The sequence below is a fragment of the Ranitomeya variabilis genome, chromosome 1, assembly GCF_051348905.1.
Source record: "Ranitomeya variabilis isolate aRanVar5 chromosome 1, aRanVar5.hap1, whole genome shotgun sequence".
Classification (NCBI taxonomy): Eukaryota; Metazoa; Chordata; class Amphibia; order Anura; family Dendrobatidae; genus Ranitomeya; species Ranitomeya variabilis.
This window is the reverse complement of record NC_135232.1, coordinates 397,160,971-397,175,434: the sequence shown is the minus strand read 5'-3', so window position 1 is coordinate 397,175,434 and position 14,464 is coordinate 397,160,971. Positions and strand designations below refer to the sequence as shown.

The following is a 14,464-nucleotide window of genomic DNA, read 5'->3' as shown; positions in this document are numbered from 1 at the left end:
ACCACTGTACTGTGCACACTAACACAATGCACCACTACACTGTGCACACCACTACACTGCACACCACTATACTGTGCACACCACTATACTGCACACACCACTATACTGCACACACCACTATACCTGTACGGTCGCCCCTTCACTGTGTTGATGGACCATAACCCTCTGGCTATAATCCATGTGTGGAACCAACGGAAGGTTGCTACGCTGGAGCCTTGCCCTCCAGCAGTACGACTTTACAGTCACACAAAATGGGCAGGGAGCATGGCAATGCAAATGGGTTGTCCAGCCAGGGCGAACCTGCTGAGGTGCGCATGGAGGAGTACCGAGAGGTTCTGCCTCCATAGCACAGTCTAAAAGGGGGAGGTGTCACGATAATGTTAATATGCCATGTTTGAGTACCTAAAAGTTTCATGGTTTTTAAGACACACGCTGTGGGCCTTTCCAGCCCCCCTCTTCCCACTCTGCCTTAGTGTGTAATCCAAAACCCCTTATTTCTCCCCTCCCTCATGAATTTATATGGCTCTATGTGGCGACAGACAAGTCTCCCTACCCTTGTCATTCCCCCTCCCACCTGGTACTGGTCAAAACTGGTACAGAAAGCATGAGATTCTATTGTTCTCTGAAAGATGTCTATTGGCACCGATCAGGGCTAGAGATATAAGAATTATATATTCCGGCTGTCCATCGAGGGATCTATTACTCCCTGAAATCGCTAGAAGCTAAACCCAACGAGTGCAAAGAGCGGGTTTCTCTGTAAGCGGGTCATGTAATTACACCGGGTTTACACTTAAAAGAATCCCCCTGATGTGGGGCACATCCTGATCATTGTGTCTTTCGCATACGAGATTCATACAGCGAGCTAGGCATACAAATGGTGGCCATAGCTCTAAGTAAAGGGGAGAATTCAGTCTCTAAGTGAGGTCACCACAGGGGGAGGGCTTTGGTTTTAGGCTAGGAAATAAGTGAGTGAAGCAGCAGTCTTCACGTGTCTTTGTCTGGGGTCTAGCTTCTATACAGATGCATGCTATGCATCTAGATGTGTCCCTCCTCCACAGCACATGGTCGGCCATGAGATAAGATGACATAATGAAATGTAAGTGTTTTTTCAACTTTAATCCCATTTTATTTGTAATTGTATTGTACATATGATACTAGTCTTCTTTATAATATCTTTTTATACTTCTGTAAACACTGCTTACCTTTTCTGTAGTAAAATATAAAATTACTAGCTTTTCTCTCCTTGCTCTGTAACGTACGGTCACGTCCTCTTAAGTGAATTATGCTACTTATTTGGGTTGGCTCCGGACCCGTTAATAATTAAGAAATCATAGCTGGTGGCAGCGGATTTGTCCTGGGCGTTTGAGAGTCTTTGCAGTGAAGGACGGCATTGATAATTATTGTTCTCACCTGAGTGGGAGTAGTTATATCACCCTCGCTGCAGCGTGCCCAATAGCCAGTACATAGCAGGCAGTCTTTCTGGCGACTAATTACCCTGACTAACCTGAGAGTAAGGGGGCACCAGAGAGCTGTCAGAACCAGGGGCAACCAAACACCCCGGTTCATGACAAATTGGTGTGAGTGGTGGGGAGGATACAGGTATCCTCCCCGTGAACCATGACAGCATCTAGCACATATGGAGATAGGGGAGAAGATCTGAGTGACTGTGGAGAGATTTGTATAAAAACCATGCAGAAGAGATGAGCAGGTAGAACAGGAGGGAAAAGTGGGTGGGAGTACAGGATTACATAGGGTTCGGGCAGGCAAAGAAAGATCGGGCTGAAGGGAGAAGAGACTTATGACTTGGGTATGTTTGTTGCAGTATAGCTGTACGAAGGACGGGTTCCGAAACGTACGTCGGGGTAGTGCGCTGCAGTTGCACAGCTGATCACGCAGGTAACTGTCTCCTTGTTACTTTCGCTACACAGGTCATTGTCAGAATCCATAAGCTTACTTTATACATATAACGCCCTTCTATATATATAATTGTCTAAGGGGTACTTCCGTCTTTCTGTCGGCAACTTCCGTCACGGATATTCATTCGCTGATTGGTCTCGCCAGCTGCCTGTCATGGCTGCCGCGACCAATCAGCAACGGGCACAGTCCGATTAGTCCCTCCCTACTCCCCTGCAGTCACTGCCCGGCGCCCGCTCCATACTCCCCGCAGTCACGGCTCACACAGGGTTAATGCCAGCGGTAACGGACCGTGTTATGCCGCAGGTAACTCACTCCGCCGCTATTAACCCTGTGTGACCAAGTTTTTACTATTGAGGCTGCCTATGCAGCCTCAATAGTAAAAACATCTAATGTTAAAAATTAAAAAAAAAAAAAAATCATCATATACTCACCTTCCGCCGCCTTTCCGACGCTCCGGTGACCGGTCCATGCAAGCGGCAGGTTCCGGTGCTAAGGTTGGTGTGCGACAAGGACCTGCCATGACGTCACAGTCATGTGACTGCGACGTCATCACAGGCCCTGCGCGAGAAGGACTTGCTGTGACGTCACGGTCATGTGACCGCGACGTCATCGCAGGCCCTGCGCGAGAAGGACCTGCCGTGACGGCACGGTCATGTGACCGCGACGTCATCACACCCTCGGACCGGAAGCTGCCGTCTGAACCGAACACAGGCGACAGAACTACAAGGGTATCCTCGGAAGGTGAGTATATGTTTATTTTTTAACCTGTGACATACGTGGCTGGGCAATATACTACGGCGACAGAACTACAAGGGCATCCTCGGAAGGTGAGTATATGTTTATTTTTTATTTTTTAACCTGTGACATACGTGGCTGGGCAATATACTACGTGGCTGGGCAATATACTACGTGGCTCTGTGCTGTATACTTCGACGCTGTGCAATATACTACGTGGCTCTGTGCTGTATACTACGTCACTGGGCAATATACTACGTCACTGGGCAATATACTACGTGGCTGGGCAATATACTACATGGCTCTGTGCTGTATACTACATCACTGGGCAATATACTACGTCACTGGGCAATATACTACGTGGCTGGGCAATATACTACGTGGCTGGGCAATATACTACATCACTGGGCAATATACTACGTCACTGGGCAATATACTACGTAACTGGGCAATATACTACGTGGCTCTGTGCTGTATACTACGTCGCTGTGCAATATACTACGTGGCTCTGTGCTGTATACTACGTAACTGGGCAATATACTACGTCACTGGGCAATATACTACGTCACTGGGCAATATACTACGTCACTGGGCAATATACTACGTAACTGGGCAATATACTACGTGGCTGTGCAATATACTACGGAACTGGGCAATATACTACGTGGCTGGGCAATATACGACGTAACTGGGCAATATACTACATGGCTGGGCAATATACTACGTGGCTGTGCAATATACTACGTCACTGGGCAATATACTACGTCACTGAGCAATATACTACGTGGACATGCATATTCTAGAATACCCGATGCGTTAGAATCGGGCCACCATCTAGTTTTTACATATGTGGGTTGTATAATAACATTGTCCATTTATTGTTTTTTGGCTGACACCTGACATATTGTTATCTATTGAAACATCTATCGGTTCACTCCTTGGCATATATTATTTATATCTTGCCACGTATAGGATCTGGTTCTTTTTCAGCATGGACATTTGTTCACTCTTATATTTTCCATCTAATTCCTTTTGATATATTTCATTCATGCAGGATCCTCTACCTACATTACCCCTTTTATAATCCTATATGGACAATTCTTTATATTATCAGCACCTATAACCTTGACCTTTGATTGTACTATTTATTTTTATCATGCTGTGTATTTCCCACTAGATGCAAGTGCATGTATCATTTTATCTAAGTGCGAGCACTCTTTCAGAAGTGCCACCATTCACCATGACTATTCTATTAAAGGTGTTATTTCTAACTCTACTAGGTTTAGAATATTTTTGATCACATGTTCGGTATTTCCTCTTTTGGTTTCCCCCTGCAGTGTTTTAAAACAAGGCAGAGTTTGAACCAGCTGCAATGCCAGCACAAGGCACTTTAGTTTTGGTGGGAGAGGCAGACAGGAAACTCTCTCTACAGAAAATAAACAAATGGGCAGGCAGAAGTAGTGATGGGCACAGAATGATGTTGACTATACAAGTCAGAAGGATGAAATTGGAGGGTAAAATTACAACACAGTGGCAAAATAGTGACTATAAGAATTGAAAACTCAAGTAAAAAAAACCCTTTCCGAGCTCGGGGCATGACACAGCACTTAAAGGTGTTGTCCATTAGTGAGCACAACACATCTCTTTATGAACTATGCAGTGAAACGATCTCCTATGTACACATGGGTTGCGGGGAAATGGGACAGATGAATTATTAATAATTATTAGTATCTTAACAACATTGAAGTATAGGTACGTCATCGCGTTTGTGCTCCGTGCAAGCCAGATATACCAACATGATCGACGCCAGGTGTTCAGCTAACATAACAGCTGACACCTGGCTTTTCTCCACATTTTAATGGAAACAATTGTAATTTTCCATTGATTCAGCTCAATGTTATACCATTCTGTGAATCACTTGAAAGTTAAACATGTTCACTACACCGCTAGATGAATTCCTCAAGAGGAGTAGTTTCCAAAATGGGGTAACTTATGGGGATTTCTGCTGTTTTGGCTTGTCAGTGGCTTTTCAAATGTGACATGGAATCTGCAATCTATTCCAGACAAAATTGCACTCCAGAATTCAAGTGTCGCTCCTTCCCTTCCAATCCATGGTGTAGGCCCAAACAGTAGTTTTCCACTACATATGGGGTATCGGTGGACACAGGGAGAAATTGCACAACAAAATATATGGTTCATTTTCTCCTGTTACCCTTGTGAAAATGAAAAATTGAGGGCAAAAGGAACATGTTTGTGGGAAAAATTTAATTTTTCATCTTCACAGCTCAACATTATAAAATTTAGTAGTTTCCAAAATGGGATTCACTTGTGGAGGGTTTCTACTGTTTAGGCACAAGAGGCAGTCTGCAAACGTGTATTTAAAGACACAGAACACCCAAAACTAACCAAAAGATCTAATATATATCAATAATATTAATTAAAATATAACATACAATCGTGGTGTACTGTGAGGGTTGTCAGTGGAAACCACTGCAGAGAAGAGACCAAAACCAAAGTAATGCAGAACAAAAGACTACCAGAAAGTATACAGACAAAATAATACGGTAATTAAAATGTGCCTTTATTTATAAAGATGGCAATAAGTTACAAAAATTAAAAGAAGACAAAAGTGCGCAAGAGCAGGAAAAGATAAAGTATTAAATGATATAGTTATTCACAGCAACCCCAGAATACCTCAATAAAGGGATTATTATATATTGCTCGGCTGTGCATATAGTGCATACAGTGCAAAAAGGACAATTATTAAAACATCTTATAAGATGTGTAGGAAATTAATCAATCAATCAAGAAAAAAATAAAATTGCCACAACAAGTGCTGGTGTGCATCAAAAAACTAAACCAAGAGTACTGTGTGTACCAAAAATTCAATCAAATGATTAATCATAAAATATATAAATAAGTGCTAGAGTGCAAAAGACCATCATTAAGGGTCAAGCATAGTGCAAAATAAACAACACACAAGTGTGGAACTAATGCAGCAAATGTAAGATAGCACCTCAATATATATATACTATATACCTGGGGAGTAAGCTGGGTCCTGTGCCTGTGCACACCCGACGCGCGTTTCGGAAAAAACCTTCCTTCGTCAGTTTGCTGCAATAGTTCCACACTTGTGTGGTGTTTATTTTGCACTATGCTTGACCCTTAATGATGGTCATTTGCACTCTAGCACTTATTTATCTAGTTTATGATTAATCATTTGATTGAATTTTTGGTACACACAGTACTCTTGGTTTAGTTTTTTGATGCAAACCAGCACTTGTTGTGGCAATTTTATTTTTTTCTTGATTGATTAATTTCCTACACATCTTGTAAAATGTTTTAATAATTGTCCTTTTTGCACTATATGCACTATATGCACAGCCTAGCAATATATAATAATCCCTTTATTGAGGTATTCTGGGGTTGCTGTGAATTACCATACCGTTTAATACTTTATCTAGTCCTGCTCTTGCGCACTTTTGTCTTTTAATTTTTGTAACTTATTGCCATCTTTATAAATAAAGGCACACTTTAATTATTCTTTTGCCTGTATACTTTCTGGTAGTCTTTTGTTCTGCATTACTTTGGTTTTAGTCTGCAAATGTGACATGGTGTCCGCTATCTATTCCTGCCAATTTTGCGCTATAAAAGTCAAATGGTGCATTTTTGTGGGAAAAATTAAAATATTAATGTTTTCCTTCCACATTGCTTTAATTCCTGTGTAGCACCTAGAGGGTTAATAAACACATTGAATGTGGTTTTGAGTACTTTGAAGGGCGCGGTTTTTAGGATGATGTCCCTTTGGGTATTTCTGGCATATATGTCCCTCAAGTAATTGGTTTGTAAATTTTGTTGGAAAAATTAGAAATTGCTGATAACATTCTACCCTTCTAACTTCCTAACAAAAAAACAATTATATTTAAAAAATAATGCAGATCTAACGTAGACATATTAGGAAATGTTATTTATAAATTATTTTGTAACACTAGCTAACTAGTTTAAGGATATAAACATTGAAAGTTTAAAAATTGCTACATTTTCAAACTTTTCGCTAAATTTCTGATATTTTCACGAATAAACACGAAAAACTTCTACCTAAATTTACCACTAACAAAGTACAATGTGTCATGAAAAATCACTGGTCAGAAACGTGAAAACAGGATTGGGTGTGAAGGGGCTAAATAATGTATACTGATTAAAAACTTGTTTTATGTACTCAGGAAAGATAACACAGGTCAACAAAAAAAAAATTTTTTTCTGGTGTCCAAAATATTTTAATGAATTTGGGGTATTTTTGAGGTGCTGATTCTGAATATGCTATCAGTTTTGCCAGATTGGCTCAAGTTTTTGAGATTTTTGGTATCTTATTTATAGCACTTGTTGGTAAATGCGACGCATCATCTCATTAATTTCTTTGGATTAGTACTTGAACTGAGCAGTTCTCAATATAGTTTTGTGTTAATTAGTGTTCTAAAAGTTTGTTCATAGCTTGATTTTTGCACTAACTTTATGTTGTTGTCTGTTTTCCAGTGAAAAGCATGAACTCATCAAGAAGAAGTTGTCTTAACGATCCAGACTCATTCTGTTACATTTGTGGTGAATACACACTGCCAAAACATAGAAGAAACATAACAGACTTCGTAAAAAAAGTGTATTTTGCCTATTTTGGGGTTATGCTTGGGGACCAAGACAAGTTTTGGGCACCACACATAGTGTGCAAAACATGTATCGAATTATTACGAAAATGGAGCAAAGGACAAAGAAAAAGCTTCAAATTTGGTGTTCCAATGGTGTGGAGAGAGCCAAAAAATCATCATGATGACTGTTATTTCTGTGCAGTGCAAGTGCAAGGATTCAATAAGCATAAGAAACGAAAATGGGAGTAACATGGAATCTGCAAGAAGGCCTGTCCCTCATTGTGAAGATGTGCCTGTACCTGTGTTTACCATAAATAACAGTCATCATGATGATTTTTTGGCTCTCTCCACACCATTGGAACACCAAATTTGAGGCTTTTTCTTTGTCCTTTGCTCCATTTTCGTAATAATTCGATACATGCTTTGCACACTATGTGTGGTGCCCAAAACTTGTCTTGGTCCCCAAGCATAACCCCAAAATAGGCAAAATACACTTTTTTTACGAAGTCTGTTATGTTTCTTCTATGTTTTGGCAGTGTGTATTCACCACAAATGTAACAGAATGAGTCTGGATCGTTAAGACAACTTCTTCTTGATGAGTTCATGCTTTTCACTGGAAAACAGACAACAACATAAAGTTAGTGCAAAAATCAAGCTATGAACAAACTTTTAGAACACTAATTAACACAAAACTATATTGAGAACTGCTCAGTTCAAGTACTAATCCAAAGAAATTAATGAGATGATGCGTCGCATTTACCAACAAGTGCTATAAATAAGATACCAAAAAACTTGAGCCAATCTGGCAAAACTGATGACATATTCAGAATCAGCACTCCAAAAATACCCTAAATTCGATGAAATATCTTTGGCACCAAAAATGCTGTTGACCAGTGTAATATATCTTGGTACCGTGTTAGCCAGTAGATAGAAAAATATTTAGAATTGAGGAATGCACTGCAGGAATGAATGTGTCGCATGGATTTATGTCTTTTTACATCAACTAAGGAACTTGCCCCTCACAACAGAACCAACCCCAATCAGAGGACAATAAAACACTCCTTATCTAAGAACTGGCCCAATATTTATGGACATAACTGTTTATCAATCATGGTAATTCTGCTTCATGCCACCTGTCTTATCCATGGTTTTTTCCTTTTTTTTTTCTGTGCTATGTTGTGCATAAATATGTGATTCTTCAGAATTTCTTTTAGTCTTTGCCTGATGAAGAGACCTGTGTAGTCTCGAAAGGTTGCAATTTGTTACCATCTTTTCAGTTAGCCATTAAAAGGTATCAACCACTGAGGACTCTCAATTCTAAATATTTTTCTGTTTTATGTACTGGTATTTTTCGAACTATAATAGAGTAGTGGCAAACCCCTTTAAAGGTAAGGTACCGCGTTTGTAGATCATTAATAAATCACTGTAATGTAGCATAACATGCTGCTATAACCAAGTTTTAAATGCAGGTGAAACAGATTTCGTGTGTTATATGTGTTTAAAGAAGGAGCTGGGGGCTGACATCTTGGTTTTGCAGCAGTAGCAGGGCACTAACAGTGTCATTTTACAGCACCCCATGGACATAGGAGATAATAGACCGGCGCTGACCCTATCTTTAACATTGGAAAGGTGTTAGCAGTGAGCTGGGCACGCCTCTGTGGGCTGCACAACTCACTGCTGTAGGTGTGACTAGCAGCCATGTCATTATAGCCCAGTGCTCTCTGCCCAGCTCCACTTACTCTCTATCACAGGAGCTCCATTCACTCCATTAAGCTGCATTCACAGCCTGCAGAGAGAGGTGACACCTGACACCTGCCATACAATGTATCTGTCCCCTCCCTCCACATTGCCTGGCCATTCACTGCAGACCTGGAGCTCCTTCTTATCTTACTGAGGGATGAGTCACAGACAGCTCTGCACAGACAATGCTGCTCCATACACACCACATAAACTAACTGTGCTTCTGATGCAGTAACTGCTGGTGATAGCAGCTCACAGGTCAGTCACACACAAAATGGCTCTGCCCTGTGATGCTGCTCTTCATTCTGCCCCAGGGATACTAGACCACCCAAAAGGGGAGGGAAATGCTGATGTCAGCAGGTACTGCCCAGATTTTCCAGCTAACAGTAAAGCTGGTAAGTCTCACTATAGCTGCTTGAGGTCTAAAACGGAAAATGCTCCCCCTAGTGGTCAATATATATATTTGTAAGAAAATATATAATATTTTTCATATAGAAATGTTTGCAAACAGTGCAAACATTGCATTAATACATTTTATTTACTATTTTAAGCTTAATTTCACAAAAAAACAAACTACAAGAAAACTGGTGGCACCTTCCCTTTAAGGAGCTTGCACTGATTGTTTTCCTGCACAACACCAGCCTTTTTAGCTTGAATGATGGCTCATTCAGGAGCCAGGTAAGGGATCAGGCCACATTCAGTGATTGACCAGTTTTTTCATCAGCATTTATAAGCCAAAATCAGGAGTGGAACAATCAGAGAAAAAGTATAAATAGAAACACGTCACAACTTCTGCATTTTTCACGCACTTCTGGTTTTGGCTTACAAGTATTAAGATAAAATACTGATGAAATACTGAACGTGTGATTGTGGTCCCAGACTCATCTATCAAACTCAGTAGGCTGGTGCTGGGTGGGAAAACAAGCTCTGAAGGCAGTGGCTCCTTAAGTGCTCTGTCACTTAGCCTAGGTTTACACTAGGAGTTTTTGGTGTGTTTTTTACTGCAGCAAAACCTGCACTCTTGACAGAAAAGAAACAGCATCAAAAACGCATGTTTTTGTTCTGTTTTGGTGTGTTTTTCAGGATCCCAAAGTTCAGCTTTGCTTCCAGCACAGAAGCAAGAACACCGGTCACCAATACAAGACAATACAAGACATGTTCATGAAAAAATACACATACAAATGTAACAGCTGGGGGAGATGAGTTGGTCTGGAATAATATATCTTAAACCCTGGAAGTGCATTGACACTGGTAGACACTGTTTAACTTTCACACTTTGGTCAGCTATTGAGATGCTAACTCATTGTTCTATCTCACACCTTGGTCAGCCACAGGCATTGTTCAATTTCACACCATTCTTTGCCACTGTTTACTTTATACACTTAACTAATTTAATGAAACTATGCTAATCCAAACTGCCATCTCAAGTTACCAAGACAAGATGGTAAACCTGGAAAAATCACAAAAATAAATGGGTTTCATATACTGCTGTACTTGCATTTTTTTTAATTTTGTCAGCATTTTCTTTATCACCCATTTCAATGGATGAAAAACGCTGAAAAAATGCTGAAAGAAGTGACATGCTCTATGTCTAAAAAAACAGGTGTGTCTGAAAAAACATGTAAAAAACAGCTGTAAAATGCAGCTGAAAATTACCTTTAACACCATGTTTGCTTATGAATTTAAATGCTAATTACGCAGGAATGCAGAAACAGATAGAATATATAAAAGGTATGAATAGATTTACATTTCACAGGCTTGCATGCACATATCTGCAGTTTGGAGTGGGAGGTTTGTTCTTACAGAAATTCCTCATGGTGCTAGTGGTGATGCAAAGAAGGTTACCACAGTTCATCGACCAGCTCACAATGAACTGACCGTGGGAACGCGGCTGCCTGTAACCTGCGGTAACCACAATGATGTCACCGCAGGTCACTGCAGCTGCGCTCTCATGCTCAGTTCAGTGTCTTCTGGATTTATGGCTGAGTGGTCGGATGAAACCTCTCAGCTATACAATCCAGATGAAGCAGAGTTGAGTTCTTCGTGGGAAAAATGGATCGTCAACGGACAGGTGAGGAATATGGTGCTGTATTATTTCTAATTTTCCAGTAATAAATGGGAAAAATAGGGTGTGGATTCTTTATTTCAAATAAAGGAGTCTGTGTCTTTTATTTCAATTAAAGGACTTTATTGTCTTTTTTTACATTTGACTATGGGGTCAGTAAGGCCCCTTTCACACATCAGTTTTTTGCTATCAGTCGCAATCCATCAAATTTTGAAAAAAACGAATCCAGCGACTGATGCCGCTGGATCCGTTTTTTCTAGTAGTCTTGTATTAGCGACAGATTGCGACGGATGGCCTCACGTTTCATCCATCATTCGCTGGGTCCATTGAAAATTGTTTGTCCGACGGCCGGAGACGACAGACAAATTAACGTTTTTTGTGTACATCGAAAAATCAGACAGCAACGGATCAATCGTTTGCTCGAATGGAAGCCTATGGGCGCCGGATCCGTCAAATGACGGAATCTGGCAATGGATTCTGTTTTTTTAACTGAGCATGCTCCAATTTATTTAGAATCCAATTAGCCAGATCCGCTAGGCAGATCCGTGGAAAAAATGAATCCAATGCATCAGTTTTTCACAATCGGCGATGGATCCGTCGAGCCAATGGATTGTGACTGATGGCATAAAAATGATGTGTGAATGGGGCCTAATGGGGGTGTCTTATAGACACCTCTCCATTACTAACCCCTGGGCTTGATGTCAGCCACCATAAAACAGCTGACATTAACCCTAACCCTATTACCCCACTTGCCACCGTACCAGAGCAAGTGGGAAAAGCGGAGGCTAAGCACTAGATTTAGAGCATCTTATGGATGTGCCATTTCTGAGGGCTGATCTTCTTAGCCTGAGAGAGGGGGCAATATCCTTGGCCCCTTCCCAAGCTATTAATATCAGCCCACAGAGGTCTTTTTACCCTTTGCTGGTTACAAATTATAGGGGGACCTACATCTTTTTTTGGGGCGTCTCCCATAAACTAACCTGTAAAGGCTAAGCAAACAGCTATGAGCTGGTATTAAAGGGCCACTGTCACCCCCTCCAGCCATTATAAACTAAAAGAGCCACCTTGTGCAGCAGTAATGCTGCAGTCTAATAAGGTAGCTCTTTTAGTTTTTGATTCCGTTATTCCCTCAATAAAGCGTTTTAAAATTTGCCCTAACTACCTGTCTGTAGACCTGGAGGCGGTCCGAAGCCTCCTCTGTGAATCTCCCAACGGCCGTCACTCTTCTCTTCTGGGGATGTGGTCGCCGCCCCCTTCGCGCTGTTTCTTCTTAAATCCGGCGCCTGCGCTGTGCGTGCCTGCCTGGGACAGGCGCAGTCTTCATTGTCCGTCATAGGTCAGATGCCGGGTGCCTGACTGCGCCTGTGCGGGCAGTGCGGCCACCCTGTTGCTGAATCCCCGCCCCGCACTGTGTTATTCATTATGCACAGTGCGGGGCTAGGGTTCCTGGGCATGCGCACTGCGCTGTTCAGATGCTCCCCCGGTCCCCCGCCTTCCAGCGTTGCCGTAATATACAGGTTTCCTTGCCAGCGTTTGGAATGAAGCAGCCGCAAATAACGCTGGAAGGCCGGGGAGCTGGGGGAGCGTCTGAGCTGGGGGAGCATCTGAACAGCGCAGTGCGCATGCCCAGGAACCCCAGCCCCGCACTGTGCATAATGAATAACACAGTGCGGGGCGGGGATTCAGCAACAGGGTGGCCGCACTGCCCGCACAGGCGCAGTCAGGCACCCTGCATCTGACCTATGATGGACAATGAAGACTGCGCCTGTCACAGGCAGGCACGCACAGCGCAGGCGCCGGATTTAAGAAGAAACAGCGCGAAGGGGGCGGCGACGACATCCCCAGAAGAGAAGAGTGACGGCCGTTGGGAGATTCACAGAGGAGGCTTCGGACCGCCTCCAGGTCTGCAGACAGGTAGTTAGGGCAAATTTTAAAACGCTTTATTGAGGGAATAACGGCATCAAAAACTAAAAGAGCCACCTTGTTAGACTGCAGCATTACTGCTGCACAAGGTGGCTCTTTTAGTTTATAACGGCTGGAGGGGGTGACAGTGGCCCTTTAATAGCCTGGGAACCTTTTGGGATATTGGCCCCTTTCCCAGATTATTATCATCAGCCCCCAGTGGTCGGCTTTCCCTCTGCTGTTTATGAAAATTACAGAGGACCCCACGCTAGGTTTTCTTTTTATTTATTTATATACAATGTACACAGCGGGTGCTGAATACAACTCCTCTCGGTGTCGCTTGGTCGTGCTGATCTCAGGGAGACCAGGCGACAATGATGAGAGCTGCCTGCAGCACCTGTTGCCTGGAAACACGCAAACTGTACGGCCTTTAATTTGTTGACATTTTGCGCCTTTTGTAGCCACACTTTTGACATGAACAAATAAATCTAAATTAGAAAATATAAAAAATACTAATTTACCAATACTATATATTTTCTGAAAGTAGGCACCAGACACACCGGTAAAAAAATGCAACTCAGCACTTTATAAAAGTAGGCATCTTCATGGAATTTTGCATCAAAGTGAAAAACGCTTACATTTTCACTTTAGTGGCAAAAAGTGTGGTCTAAAAAGAAAATTAGATAAACTTTTACTTTAAGGAGGTGTGGTAAAACATGCAGAGACATACATAACACTTAGGCATACGAAGATCCGAGTTGCCAAGCAACAGCCTCAAAATCTTAATGATTTAGAGATGATCTGCAAAGAGGAGTAGACCAAAATTTCTCCTGACATGTGCGCAAACTCATCATCAACTACAAAAAACGTCTAACTGCTGTGCTTGCCAACAAGGGTTTTGCCACCAAGTATAAACCCCTTAATCCCATATGACGTACTATCCCGTTGAGGTGACCTGGGACTTAATTCCCAGGCATGGGATAGTACGTCATAGGCTATCGACCGCACTCACGGGACCAATTCCTCCTGACAAAACTGGTGTAACTGATCCAGGTTTGTAGGTCTCCTTGCTCGCACCTGCCTTTTCAGCTTTGCCGATAAATTTTCAGTAGGATTGAGATCAGGGCTTTGTGATGGCCGCTTCAAAACATTGACTTTGTTATCCTTAAGCCACTTGGTTACCTTTTTGGCAGTATGCTTCGGGTTACTGTCCATTTAGAAGACCCATTTCCGCCCAAGCTTTAACCCCTTTCTGCCATTAGACGTATTATTCCGTCCATGTGACCCAGGCCCTACTTCCCATGGATGGAATAATACGTCATACACGATCAGCCGCGCTCACGGGGGAGCGCAGCCGGGTGTCAGCTGATTGTCACAGCTGACATCTGGCACATTAACCCCTGGAACACTGTGATCAAACATGATCGCAGCGTTCCGGCGGCATAGGGAAGACCCCTCCCTGCGC

At 42.2% G+C, this 14,464-nt stretch overlaps 1 protein-coding gene across 2 annotated transcripts in view; it reads right to left on the bottom strand.

Moving 5' to 3' along the window:
• Positions 1-14,464, bottom strand: part of SMARCA2 (SWI/SNF related BAF chromatin remodeling complex subunit ATPase 2) — a 403,813-nt gene that overhangs the window by 309,241 nt on the left and 80,108 nt on the right. The gene's annotated exons all lie outside the window — the stretch shown is intronic.